General features: G+C 43.3%; 1 pseudogene; it reads left to right on the forward strand.

The window, feature by feature from the left end:
• Nucleotides 1-12,868, forward strand: part of LOC133388630 (5-hydroxytryptamine receptor 4-like) — a 30,328-nt pseudogene extending 17,460 nt beyond the window's left edge.
• The last annotated feature ends 229 nt before the right edge of the window (nucleotides 12,869-13,097 follow it).

A 13,097-nucleotide genomic window follows, 5' to 3' on the forward strand; every position in this document is an offset into this window, starting at 1 on the left:
GCTTCCAATCATGATCCTGTACCTTAACATTCTTTGTTACCATAAGACGATTTTCCTTAGGTAACCAAATGCGATGGGAAGTATCCTCATATCCCAGATAAAATCCCTTTACTGCCTTGGGACTCTGTTTCCCATTTCTTTGTTCTTTAGGCACATGCACCCAGCACGTTGAACCAAATTTTTTGATTTGTTTTAAATATGGCTTTTGCCTATTTAACATTTCATAAGGAGTGCACTGTACAGTACTAGCATACATACGATTCAAAATATAATTTGCATATATAATACATTCACCTCAAAATTCTCTTGAAAATGGGGAGTCCACCAGCATAGCCCTCACTGTATCCTGTAAATACCTGTTCCTCCTCTCGGCTACTCCGTTCTGGTGTGGGGAAAACGGGGCCGTGAGTTCTTGTTTAATTCCTTTTTCAAATAAAAAACTGTGCAGTTGTCGAGACAGAAACTCTCCCCCTCTGTCTGACCTAATTCCTGCTATCCGTGTTTTATATTTCGCCTCCACCCATGCTATATGGTGTTTTAGTGTGCCAGCTACCTCAGCCTTGTTCTTCAACAAATAAACAAATGAGTACCTTGTAAAGTCATCCACCAGGATGAAATAAAACCTGGCTTGTCCCTTTGTCTGTTTAAATGGCCCTGCTAAATCCATATGTAGTAATTGAAATGGTCTTTGGGTATTATGTCTCCTTTCCTTGTTTATTGGAGCCGCTGTGGCTTTCCATTCATTACGTATCTCACAGCTTATATATGCAGGACAGTTTTTAAATTGCAAGTCTGCGCTGTGTTTTTGTGTTCTCACTAAAGCTCCAAAACTGATATGCCCAAAACGTTGATGGTAATTGTGTATAGATTGCTCATGTTGAGGTCTGTTTTCAATGACATTAACCCTTTTCTCTGCCTTATTTTCAATCATGAATAATGTATTTTGCACCTTTCCTTTTACACATATATTACCCTTTCTGATTTCACATTCTTTGTTAGCAAAACATACATTGTACCCCATGCCATTTAATTTTATCACTGACATTATATTTCTTTCTAAATTTGGCACATACAGAACATTAGTGACTAATGTGTTCAGACAAGTGAAATACACTGCTCCTACCCCTTTAACATCTCTGCTGCTTCCATCTGCCAGGAAGATTTGTTGCTGCTTTGCTGGGGTCAAAGTTTGGAACAGTTCAGCATCTTTTGAGAGAAAGGCTGTTGATCCTGAGTCAAGGACCCACAACGTGCTGTTTTCTTCTTTCTCTTGTGTCCTTCTGGCACTTACGACATGCACTTCAAATGGTTCAGTGTCCTGTCTGCGTTTCTTTTCTTCTGTCTTTCCCACCCGGCACTGTCTGCAAAGATGGGATGGGGAATCGCATTTGTGACACCACCTCTGTCCATACACTCTGCTACCGCCCTCAGTCTGGTCCGGTTTTTCTTTCCTGCCTTGCTTGCTTCTTTCTTGTCTTCGCTCAGCTTCCTGCAGTAGCTTTGTTGTTAAGTAATTTACATCCAGCTCTTGGTCGGGTAAGGTTTCAATCGCACTTATAACTGCATCCCATGACTCATTTAATGTTGAGAGAATTATGTACACCTTTTGTTGTGGCGTATGGTGCACATCCAAGTCCTCTAACTCTGCAAACAAACTCAGCATTTTTTGTATATGTGTTTGCATTGCTTCACCCTCTTTATAACGAGCTTGATACAGCCTCCTCACGAGTAATACTCTGCTGCCTGCTGTATTCCTAGTATTTGCCCATCTAAGGGCAGCCCACACTTCCCTTGCTGTAGTTAGCCCTCTCACGTAAATCAACTGAGAGTTTTCCAGAGATAATATGAGCAGAGCTCTTGCCTTTTCCTCTGCTCTTATCCATTCTGGTGATGGGGGTCTCGAGGGACTGTCTCCAGACACTGTGTGCCATACTCCCTCCTTTATGAGAAGCATTTCTGCCTTTACTCACCAGTAAGCATAGTTGGTGCTGTTCAACTTCTCCAAGGGTATAGATGAGCTTCCAGACGTTGCCATCTTGCCTCCTTGTCAACTATAGGTAACTCAGACCTGGTTTTCTTTGTTTTCTGCTTTCTCTGGAACACGTGGTGTTTTCAGAGCTTGTTGTAAGCTGGGCCCATAACCCTTGTTGTGCTCATATGCCCTGAACCAACTAGCCAGCTGCTCTTGTTGCACAGGGCACAGTGCGGAGTAACAACGCTCTTCAGCAAAGAAATCATGACCCAGAACTGTTTGCAATAACACCCTTTATCCAAGACACACCAACGTACATAGCTTCTCTCACATCACCCCCCACACATCCTGTTCTGGGCTTGCAGGCTTTATGCCCAGCCAACTGATAAGCCGCAGCTGTGTGGCCTCCACAATTAGAGTAGTCATCTTTAACCCCTTCCTACCTCGGGAAATGACTTAGCAACATTGCTCAACATAGGTGTATATACCTTTCATTCATATTTCATTTATTTGTAAACCATCATCTCCATAACGTATCTAACAGAGGGGAAACGAACTGACAATCAAAACAATGACTATCAGCTTCATTATCTTGCAGAAATCCAATTTACCGTAAGCCTTAAAGAGATGGATGCTGAATCACAGTATCTCATGCTCTTAAGTTCAATATGCAAGAGCATTTTGTTGTTGAACATTTTATTTTTGTTGAGCAAACTCAAAGGAAATTAATGTGTGGGAGGTGGAAGCCTGAAAGACAATGGAATGTGTCTTTTCATACTGATGGATAGACAATCATATGGACAAGCCTACATCCATACTCATGCACATAAGGACTGACTACAAGGCCCATTGAATACATGTAGGTCAGTTACAAGGCCAGGAGGTACAAAATGGAATATACACATCATACATGCACGCACAGTATATACAACTGCAGACTTACCATTGCCATTAAAAGGAGAACAAATGGAACCTGCGACAAAATGTTACCGCATGGAGTGCTAATGTTCAGGATTCCAGTTGCTCCATTCCATTTCCCCCCCCCCTTACAGTTCAAATAGCATTCTGTGACCACTGAGCATGCCCAGTCCTCACTGGGCTGTTTTTTTGGTTCCTCCCAATTCAGATTTTTTTTTCCTGAAAGATGTGTGGTACTTCAGCCAACTTTGGAATTCCCTAGTCTGCTGATACCTCCCTCTTGTGTGCAGGAGTTGCTGTTTTGATTTCGTAAACGTGGCATTCACAGTCTGAACATTAGAAATAGAGGGAATGATTGCTCCATTATAACAAGGAGAAGCATGCACTAAAGAAGGCTTTGATATGTGGATTCCTTGTTAGACTGAGATCCACAAACACAACTGATGAAAACACAATTGGACATCCAGATGAAGATGCAGATCTACATTGTGATGTTCCTATGGCTTTCACTGAACTTGCTGTAGGCATCAGAACTATCTGAACATGTGGATAGGGATATGCATCCCCCTCTAGAGCCACTAGTGCATGATACCTGTGTGCATGCAAACTAAAGGTACTGGGGCCAAAGATCTTGTGTAGGCAAACCTTTCCATTCAGTTTTAAAAGCCTAGTCAAAACTCTATTGATAGTGTTTCTTTTTCTAAGGAACACACAATTCTTGCTGAAAACTTAACACATTCAGGGTTTTGTTTTAATTTTGCTTACATTGATTGTGCTCATAAAACTTTAGCAGGAAAAATCCAGCCAAGGTAACAGTAACCCAAAGAAAAAAGATTGCTTCTAGAAGACTATATAGTATTTTCTGGAGTTCCATCTAAGTACACAATATTCTTGTAAAAGTCTAATAAAAGCAGATGGCCACAATCCACAAGAAACCTCAGGGACCACAAGTCACTCTGAACCTCATCAGACAGGAAACAATATATTTATATATATATAAGATGCAGAGCCACAGGAGACTCTTGCTTGAGAAGAAGCTGCTCAATATATTAATATCCTTCTCTATGTGAAGTTAGATTAAAAGCCCTTCAGATAAAGAAGAAAAAAGCATACAAACCCTTCAAGTGTTCACAAGTCCATCTCTGGCAGTGTTTTCCAAACTTCTGAAAGCTGGGATCAACTTTGTTCCCCCCTGAATTAAAGCTGGAGGCAGGCTTACCACCTTGAAGGTTTCCTTTCAGAATCTGTGTCAGAATTACCCATCTACAGGAAAGCCCTATCTCCTGGTTTTTTGTGTGTGAGCCACTGCTCTGAATGGGCCTCTGACTGGGAGGCAGGCGCTGACCAGTGATTCGTACAGACACACAACAGGCACCTTCTCTAAGGGCAATAATTCTGCTGGGTGTGTCTGCATCTGGAGTGATTATCATTCAGTCACACTGTCTAGATGCAGCAGAATTCTGTACTGCAAAAAAGGCCAAGTCCGAGCCAGAAACCATGAAGAGCAGCCTCCTTTGGGTTGAGGTCTTGGGGTTCACAGGAGCATTTAACTATTTCATTAATCTATTTCTTGTGTGGATTCCTAATCTATGCATCCTAAGCAGCAAAGGCCATCACTTTGTGGGGATTTAGGCTGCAATCCTATACACGATTACCTGGGAATAGGTCCCATTGAACTCAGAGAAGTAAGTCCCACTGAGCAGATGAACATAGGACTGCACTGTCAGATATCTGACTTTAACCTTGATCCATCAACCTTTAGTTAGTTTAGTTTAATTTCATTTATAAACCGCCCATAACCAACGGCTTCCTGGGCGGTGTACAACATAAGATAATACAATAAATCAACAAAAATCACAAAATATAAAAATACAGATACATAATAACAATAATGTAATATTAAGATCACTAAACCATTAAAACATTAAAATACTTTAACATGAATTAAAATGCCTGGGAGTATAGAACGGTTTTAGCCTGGCGCCGAAAGAATAACAACGTAGGCGCCAGGCGTACCTCCTCGGGGAGACTGTTCCACAATTTGGGGGCCACCACCGAAAAGGCCCTGGATCTTGTCACTATCCTCTGAGCTTCTTGATGAGTCGGTACTCGGAGGAGGGCCTTAGATGTCGAACGAAGTGCACGGGTAGGTTCGTAGCGGGAGAGGCGTTCCATCAGGTATTGCGGACCCGCACCGTGTAAGGCTTTATAGGTCAATACCAGCACCTTGAATCTAGCCCAGAAACAGATCGGCAACCAGTGCAAACGGGCCAGAACAGGTGTAACAGAATTGCATTATTGTATTTATGCTTTATGATGTGTTATATTCGTGTTTTTGTAAGCCGCCTTGAGGGCCTTTTGGCCATAAGGCGGGATATAAATTTAATAAATAAATAATAATAAATAATAAATAATATGTGAGGACCGATTGGTCCTCGTCAACAGTCTGCCTGCTGCGTTTTGCACTAGCTGCAGCTTCCGAACCGTCTTCAAGGGCAGCCCCATGTAGAGTGCATTACAGTAGTCCAATCTAGAGGTCACCAGAGCATAAACAACTGAGGCGAGGTTGTCACTGCCCAGATAGGGGCGTAGTTGGGCTACCAACCGAAGGTGGTAGAACGCATTCCGAGCCACCGAGGCTACCTGAGCCTCCAGTGACAAGGAAGGATCGAAAAGAACCCCCAGACTACGAACCTGTTCCTTGTTGCACTCAGGTCCTGCTTGCAGGCTTCCCATGGACATGTGGCTGGCCGGTGTGAGAACAGGATGCTGGACTAGATGGGCCACTGGCCTGATCCAGCAGGCTGTTCTTATGCTCTTATGCTAACCTTGATCCTTTCAAATTTTAGATACATCAGGGGTAGCTAATGTGGTGCTGTCCTCCAGAGGTTGTTGGACTCTAGCTTCCACCAGCCCCAGACAGAATAGCCCATGGTGAGGGTGGTGGGAGTTGTCATCCAACAACATCTGGGGGCGGTACCATATTGGCTAACCCCTGCCATACATTATGATTGGGCTCTCCTTGCAGCTTGCTCTCCTTTTTTTCCTTGCTGCAAACTGACTGGTCCAAATCAATAAAAAGGAAAACATAAATAACAATCCCTTTGTCACACCATCTTGCTCATATGCTTCAGATACGCTTGCTCAAGCACTCTCCAGCAACGGGTGTGACGGGAGATCTTAGCAACGAGTGGCATGAAGAATTCCACTTTCTTTCTATCTCCTTTGGGGTTCTCCCCTCTCTCCCCCCTCCCATTTCCCAACGATTGCTGAATTTAAAACTGTACCAAGAGCATACCTTCAGCCAGGTGAAGAGAACGCTGTGGTGAGGATCTTCACGGCTATGGGAGATGTCCTCATAGTTCAAGGCAAAGCTGCTTCCAAAGGAGCACAAGGGACTCATTGGCAACAGTAAGCTGATGTGTGGGTGATGCAAAGGAGGAAAGAAAAAGAAGAGATATTGCCAATGGAGCATCCTCTCCCTTGATATACTCCCTCAGCCTTACTCATGGAAATCATAGAATCATAGAGTTGGGCCTATAAGGCCATCGGGTCCAACCCCCTCCTCAGCGCAGGAATCCAAGTTAAAGCATCCTCACAAATTAGAGAAGGCTTATTTCACCACCAAGAGAGGTTTGACGTGAAGGTCATGCTTTGCTACAATGGCTGCTCTTCTGCATGGCTGCAGTTTTGTTCCTAACCCTGCATTTCCTTTGTGTCACTAATATAGGGGCAGAGAGGGCACTTGCAGGGGGAACTGGGATGGCCCTTCTCCTAACTGCCAGTTCTCCCCTGCAAATGCCACCCCCGCTCTGAGCCAGTCAGTTTTTGATTGACACACACAAATGACCAGGCTCCCAAAGTGGAAGTTAGCCTGCCTATGCGGAAATTGTGCAGGGGAGGGCAGAGGTTTGTGTCTGTGTTTGTAGGGGAGAATGAAAAGGTATAGGAGTTTTTAAACACCCCAGCCTCTTGTCTGATGATCCTCCCCTGCAAATGTCCTCCTTTCTCCTCGTATTATCTCTGCAGAAAAGACTTTGGGAATGTGTGTTTGCTGAGATGGCTTCCAATTAAGTCCTAAAAGTGAATTCACACATGCATGCTGATGGCTGCAATATCAAATGGTGTCTTGCGTGTCTGAATGAGCCACAACACAGCATATCTTTCCCAATGGGGCAATTCACTACCTTTTAAATAAAAAACTGTTTTGTATTGGAAGGGAAAGGCACTCTTTGCATGCTCAGATGCACTTTTCCTTTTTGACCCATTCAGGGAAAATCATTCTGCTGAAGTTCAGATGCTTTCAGCCAGATGGACCAGAATTGTAAAAAGCAAACAAAGTGGAACTGTTTCAGTTGAAATACAGTCTGCACCTGGCTGTAGCACAGGGAGAGCCAAAAACTAGGATCCAGCTCTGCTGAGAGATCAGCTTATTAAATGGTTTCCTCCCTCCATCAACTGTCATCTAATAGCAGCCATTCCATCAGGCTACAGCAGAGGAAAAGAAGCTGTAGGGCCACTCCATTGGTCGTGCTAACTGAGAGACCAGCTCCATTTCATTCTTCCTCGCCCTGAATAGTTTCTCCAAGCTGGAACTTTGTAATTTTAAGGACTGGTGTCTGAGTTTGTTTTCGTCTTCCCTCCCCGCCCCCCTTTCCTTCTGTGCCATGTCTTTTAACTTACCGGTAGGGGCTGCTTTATTTATTATTGTTTTTACATAAACCACTTTGAGAGCCCTTATAAATAAATAAATAAATAAATAAAGCAATGTTTTATTAATTCTTACTCAGCAATGGAATCACTTTTTGCAGGCAGGAACTTCCTTCCTTGGTATGAACACACTGAACCACTAACACAGGAAATGCATAGAGTGTTGGGCACAGTCCACATATTCAGATCAGGACTGCCTGGCATTCTTTCAGTTTGCCAGAAGAGGGTGCTGCTCCCTTAAAATATAAGTATGGGACAAATAAATGTAATCAAAGTTAAACTATAAGCATATTAAGCTCTTGTTGGAGAGACATGTTAGGATAGTGAGGTGCAAGAAAAAGCGGTTGTGACCTGGTCAAACAGTCCTATTTAATACAGGGCCTGTCCTAAAACTAACCCACTTGTTTGCTTAGGCCTTTTATAGAAGGCTAGCAACAGAAGCAGAAGAGAAGTGACCCGGGGACCTTCTGCATATTTAAAAATAGATGCCTAGATTTCTCATAGTTTGCATGCCATTGACTCACAATGTACAGCTAACTTCTGTGATCTGAAACAATGCTTGAATTGTGAAACCAAATATTTGTACTTTCTTTCCCAATGCTTCCTTGTAGTAGAAAACCCCAGACACACAAAAGGCAAACTGTTTAGTTTTCTTGAGCTGCGGTGGCATCAATCCTAGCTACTGATACACTGCCTTCAATGGGACTCATAGAAGTGTTGGGAGTCCTTGAAAGTCCTTATTTCAAGGCGATTTGCACTTGTCCAGATCCAGACAGATGGTTGCCTGAACCTTTCAAAGTCACACAGAAGCAGGGGAGCATTGTGCCAGGCCTGGTTCCTGTCTTTGCAATGCAGGCCTAAAATGCATGTGGTTTCTACATGGCTTGTGGTCTTGGGAAATACAGAGCGTGGTCTGGGAAAGCAAAGAGTGTACCTACATGGGGTTCAGAAAATGCTAGACAGATGTGAGAGTGGCTATTTAGGCTGCAGTCATATGCACACTTACATGTATGCTTTAAGCTTACAGTCTTGTGCACATTCCTCTATCTTCTTACCTGGGTGTAAGTTCCATTTAATCTAATGGGATTTACTACTGAGAAGGAGACACATCTAGGATCGCACTGTTAGCTGTTTAAGGCAGGACCACGTCTAGCATTCTGCCATAATAAAGCACAACTTTTCAGTTCCTTATAAATATATCTCTGATTACTTCCATCAGTGTGAATTAGTACAAAGGATCCCCCTGGCAGAAAGTCAATGCTGCAGCTGTCCACATTTCAAAGAAACAGGTTGAATAATAGCCAAGAAAGAGCAATGCAAGAACTCTGATCAAAGGAGGATATTTTTCACTGTTCCTGAACATTGAACTTTGCTCTGCCTGTAAATAACATTCAAACGTTCAAATTTTAATCTAAGGCATGTCTTTCACTGGTTTGATGAACATGTGTCATGTAGTTTTGAAACTCAAGAGGTTAACCGGTTTCTGATTTACTCATTGTAGGGAGAAGTGTGAGCAAACTGATACTTTCTAGTGATTCTTTTTAAAATATTATTTTAAATTTTTATTAGTTTTAAGATATACAGCACAAAACTGCAACCAACAAACTGATTTTAACTTTCTAGTGATTCTTCAAGCATCATCAGATCATCAAGTTGGTGCACTTGCTCTGCTCCATCTGTAAATTCTTAACATTGAATTAATTTCTTTTCAAGATTGCCTTTTGCAAAGATGGTGGGCCACTTACCTGGCAGTGGCGGCAGCACTGGTGGCTTGGAACTGTTATTTTAAATTTCCCACAGTGCCCTGATGTAGAAGAAATTTAAAATGGCAGGGGCTCAGGGCAAGTGTCAGGCTGTCAACAGCTGACCAATGATAACGCCCTGTGCTGATGTCAGGCCTGGCCAGGTACATATACCAGGAGGGAGTTCTAGGAATATGGAAAAATGGACTAAAGGTGTTTTCAGACAGGGGCTTAATATGGCAAATAGGTTGGTGGCAACAGCTTTTTAAATTGTATTTTCCCTGGATTAAATGAGGCGGGGATATGGGCTGGGATTTTTATCTCAATGATATAAAAAAAACTTGCATGGATGAGGAGCACCAATCCTTCAATAAGCACTCATCTGGGAGTACCTGGAGTCATTTGACTCCCAAGACCTCTGTGAGCCACTAAGGATGATACTGTTTGTGGAGCAAAGGCCACATGCTGGGATGTAACAGCAAATAAGAGCAGAAACATAGGATGGAACAAGGCTGTGGGGAGATTTAAAGGAAAAGGCAAATTTGTGCTGGATGTGTAAAGGTTGGAAAGTCAGTGCAGAGGTTTGAGGATGGGTGTCACATGAGCTGAATGATGAAAGGAATGAATGATTTGGGCAGCAGAGTTCTGGACAGAGGGGAGAGGTCTTGGGTGGGGGGCAGACTGTTTGGGGGTATATTTTTCAACATGTCATTGAAACAATACTAGTGCATTAGTGGTGGATTTCTACTGGATCCTCCACACATCATTCTGCTTTATGACTCGTTCTGCAATGCTTCCCCAGTGTTATTGCCTTATCATTGTCTGGAAAGGCACTCTTCCACTACAGCACAACAAAACATTGGTGGTATAACAAGTGACCAGAGAAACGTTTACATGCACTGAAGTGGATGCGTTTTTTCAAGGTAAATCCTGTTTTTAACCGCATCGATTAAACCCGGTGTTAAAAGCAAAAGCAGCACAATGCACGCGCTTTTGTTAAAACGTTGAGTAAACGGTCCAAATTTAAAGGATCTCCATTTTGGACCAGATGCAGATTTTCTTGCCGTGTAAACAAGCCCATGATTTCAGCAGGATGTTACAGGACATGCACTGATTGGAAATGAAGCAGTATGTCAGCCCCAAAACTTTTGCAGGTGCAAACAGTATTGAAAGTGGCATCATACAACCACCCTGGCACCATCATGAGCACAAATCATCATGAATGCACAGTAAAAAAAGATGTTTGGAGGGCCCCTCGGTTGTGTGAAAGGGAAAGCTAAAGAGGAGAAGGTGAGAAAGGGTCACAGTATTGACCAAAGCTCTAGCCAGAAGGGTGAGGTAGAAGAAACCTTCCCTGGTAACAGATGGAAATTTGAAACCAAGAAGAGGAAGCAATGGGGAAAGTTTTTCATTCCATTTCTTTCTGCAAAGCAGAAATACAGCAGTAAAAGCACAGGAGCTGGGGTAGTTGGCAACTCTAGCTAGAGGTTTTGAACTAGCTAATGGACTTATAGGAGGTAAGAACACATTGCGTCTGCTCTCAATAATCACCGGAATTATTTTTAACCCTTGTTCCTGTGCCATAGCCCATACTAGTAGTGTGTTGCATGTGCTTTCTAAAATTTTGGTTTGACCATCTCCCCCAGAAGATTTCTGTTTGGCACTGGTATATATACTTGTATTTGTAACTCTAAAATATGTCCAAAGCAGAGTTCCATCTGGCTGAATTTCTGTGAACGGTGCCCTCCCAGTTCTATACATCATGCCTGTATGATCTATCACATTGTGAACTGAAACACCATCATTTAAATATGCATATGGCTTTCTATATGACTAATGTTCTCATGATCCCAGCAACGTTTTAAAAGGTGATCAGCCTGATCCTTTGCAGAATTAGGCGTGCGTAAGGCCACTGATTTGAATAGGCTTAGAGGGGCCTGCTTTTGCCTAGATTCAAGCTAAATGATTGTGGCATTAATTGCATCATTTGTCCATAGCGTTTTCTAGGCTTTGTGGGGTAATTTAGTTTTGTATTTGCTGGATCCTGCTTTTATCTTGTGCCTTTGCCAGTAGCTTGAACCACAGCTTTTTCTGGCATGAAGACAAATGGTAGGATAAGCATTTAGGGAAGGCCCATAGCTCAGTGGTGGAGCATGTGATTTGCATGCAGAAAGTCCCAGGTCCTCAGCATCTCCAGGTAGGGCTGGCAATGTCCTCCTGCCTGAAACTCTGGAGAGCCACTTCCAGTCAATGTGGACAATGCTGAGCTAGATGCATCAATATTCTGACTCAATATAGGGCAGGTTCTATGTTCCTATGCCTTACAGTCTGCCTAATAACTGTGTAGCATGCAGGCATGGTGGTACTAAAGGCACAGCAGCAAGGCCAATAAAAAACATCATCAATCCTAGAACATTTCCCTTTAATCATACCGTTTTCCTGTTTGCCAGCCTTGAAAGTTGTCAATTACTGACGTATGTAATACGTTGGGGTAGGAAGAATCTGTGGTTCACCAGATGTTGTTAAACTCCAACTCTCATCAGCATGCCCCTTTCCAGCCGTGCCCGGATGACCTATTTACATCTTCTCCCTGAAGGTACAACGCAACGAGCCACAACAGAACAGAGGCAGCCAACCAGGTAAGCAGGATTAGCTGGGCTGTGGGCGTCTAGGGTGCTCTCCCTGCAATGGACCACCAGTGGATGCTGAACTCCCAGTTTTCCATGTCTGTTGCCTGTGAAGGATGTGAGCTCTACTGAGGGATTGGCGTGGCAGAGAAGATTGCACTGCTCACCTTTATTTCTGCAGTTATTCTTATGGCTATCCTGGAAATTTTTCTGGTGATGGTGGCTGTATGCATGGACTGGCAACTCAGGAAAATCAAGACTAATTATTTCATAGTCTCTCTTGCCTTTGCTGACTTGCTGGTATCCATTCTGTGGGTGATGCCATTTGGAGCCATTGAGATGGTTCAAGTTCAATGGATTTATGGAAGGGTTTCTGCTTGGTCCGCAAATCTCTAGATGTCCTCCTCACTGCAGCATCAATTCTCCATCTCTGCTGTATCTCACTAGACAGGTACTACACTGTTAATAGGAATAAGATGGCACCACTGCACATTGCTCTAATGCTGGATGGCTGCTGGGTAATCCCAAAGTTTATTTCTTTTCTCTCTATAATGGAAGGCATCATGGACTTCATAGAGAAAAGGCAGTTCAGCAATGTGCCCCATTCAGCTCACTGCATATTTGTAGTCAACAAGCCCTATGCTATCACTTGTTCCGTGGTTGCCTTCTACATTCCATTTCTGCTAATGGTGCTAGCCTACTACCGGATGTACCATACAACCAGGGAGCATGCTCACCAGATATGAAATCTACAGTATGCAGGGGCACCAACAGACCAACAGATGGGAGGCCACACCACCTTGATCAGCACAGCACACATCATATGGAGACAAACTAAAGCAGCCAAGACCCTCTGTATAATCACGAGGTGTTTCTGCTTATGCTGGGCACCCTTCTGAAAGACTGACTTATCCCTTATATACCCAGTCAACCACTGCACTCTGCAGGTGAGGGCCTCCTGCAGATGCCATCTTATCAGGAGGTCCATTCCACACAACATAGGAAGCAAACCTTAGTGTAGTGGCACCTATGCTTTGGAATTCCCTCCCGTTAAATATTAGACAGGCGCCATCTGTGTTATCTCTTTGGCGCCTACTGAAGACCTTCCTCTTTCAACAAGACTTTTAA

This window comes from Rhineura floridana, chromosome 7 (assembly GCF_030035675.1).
Source record: "Rhineura floridana isolate rRhiFlo1 chromosome 7, rRhiFlo1.hap2, whole genome shotgun sequence".
Taxonomy (NCBI): domain Eukaryota; kingdom Metazoa; phylum Chordata; class Lepidosauria; order Squamata; family Rhineuridae; genus Rhineura; species Rhineura floridana.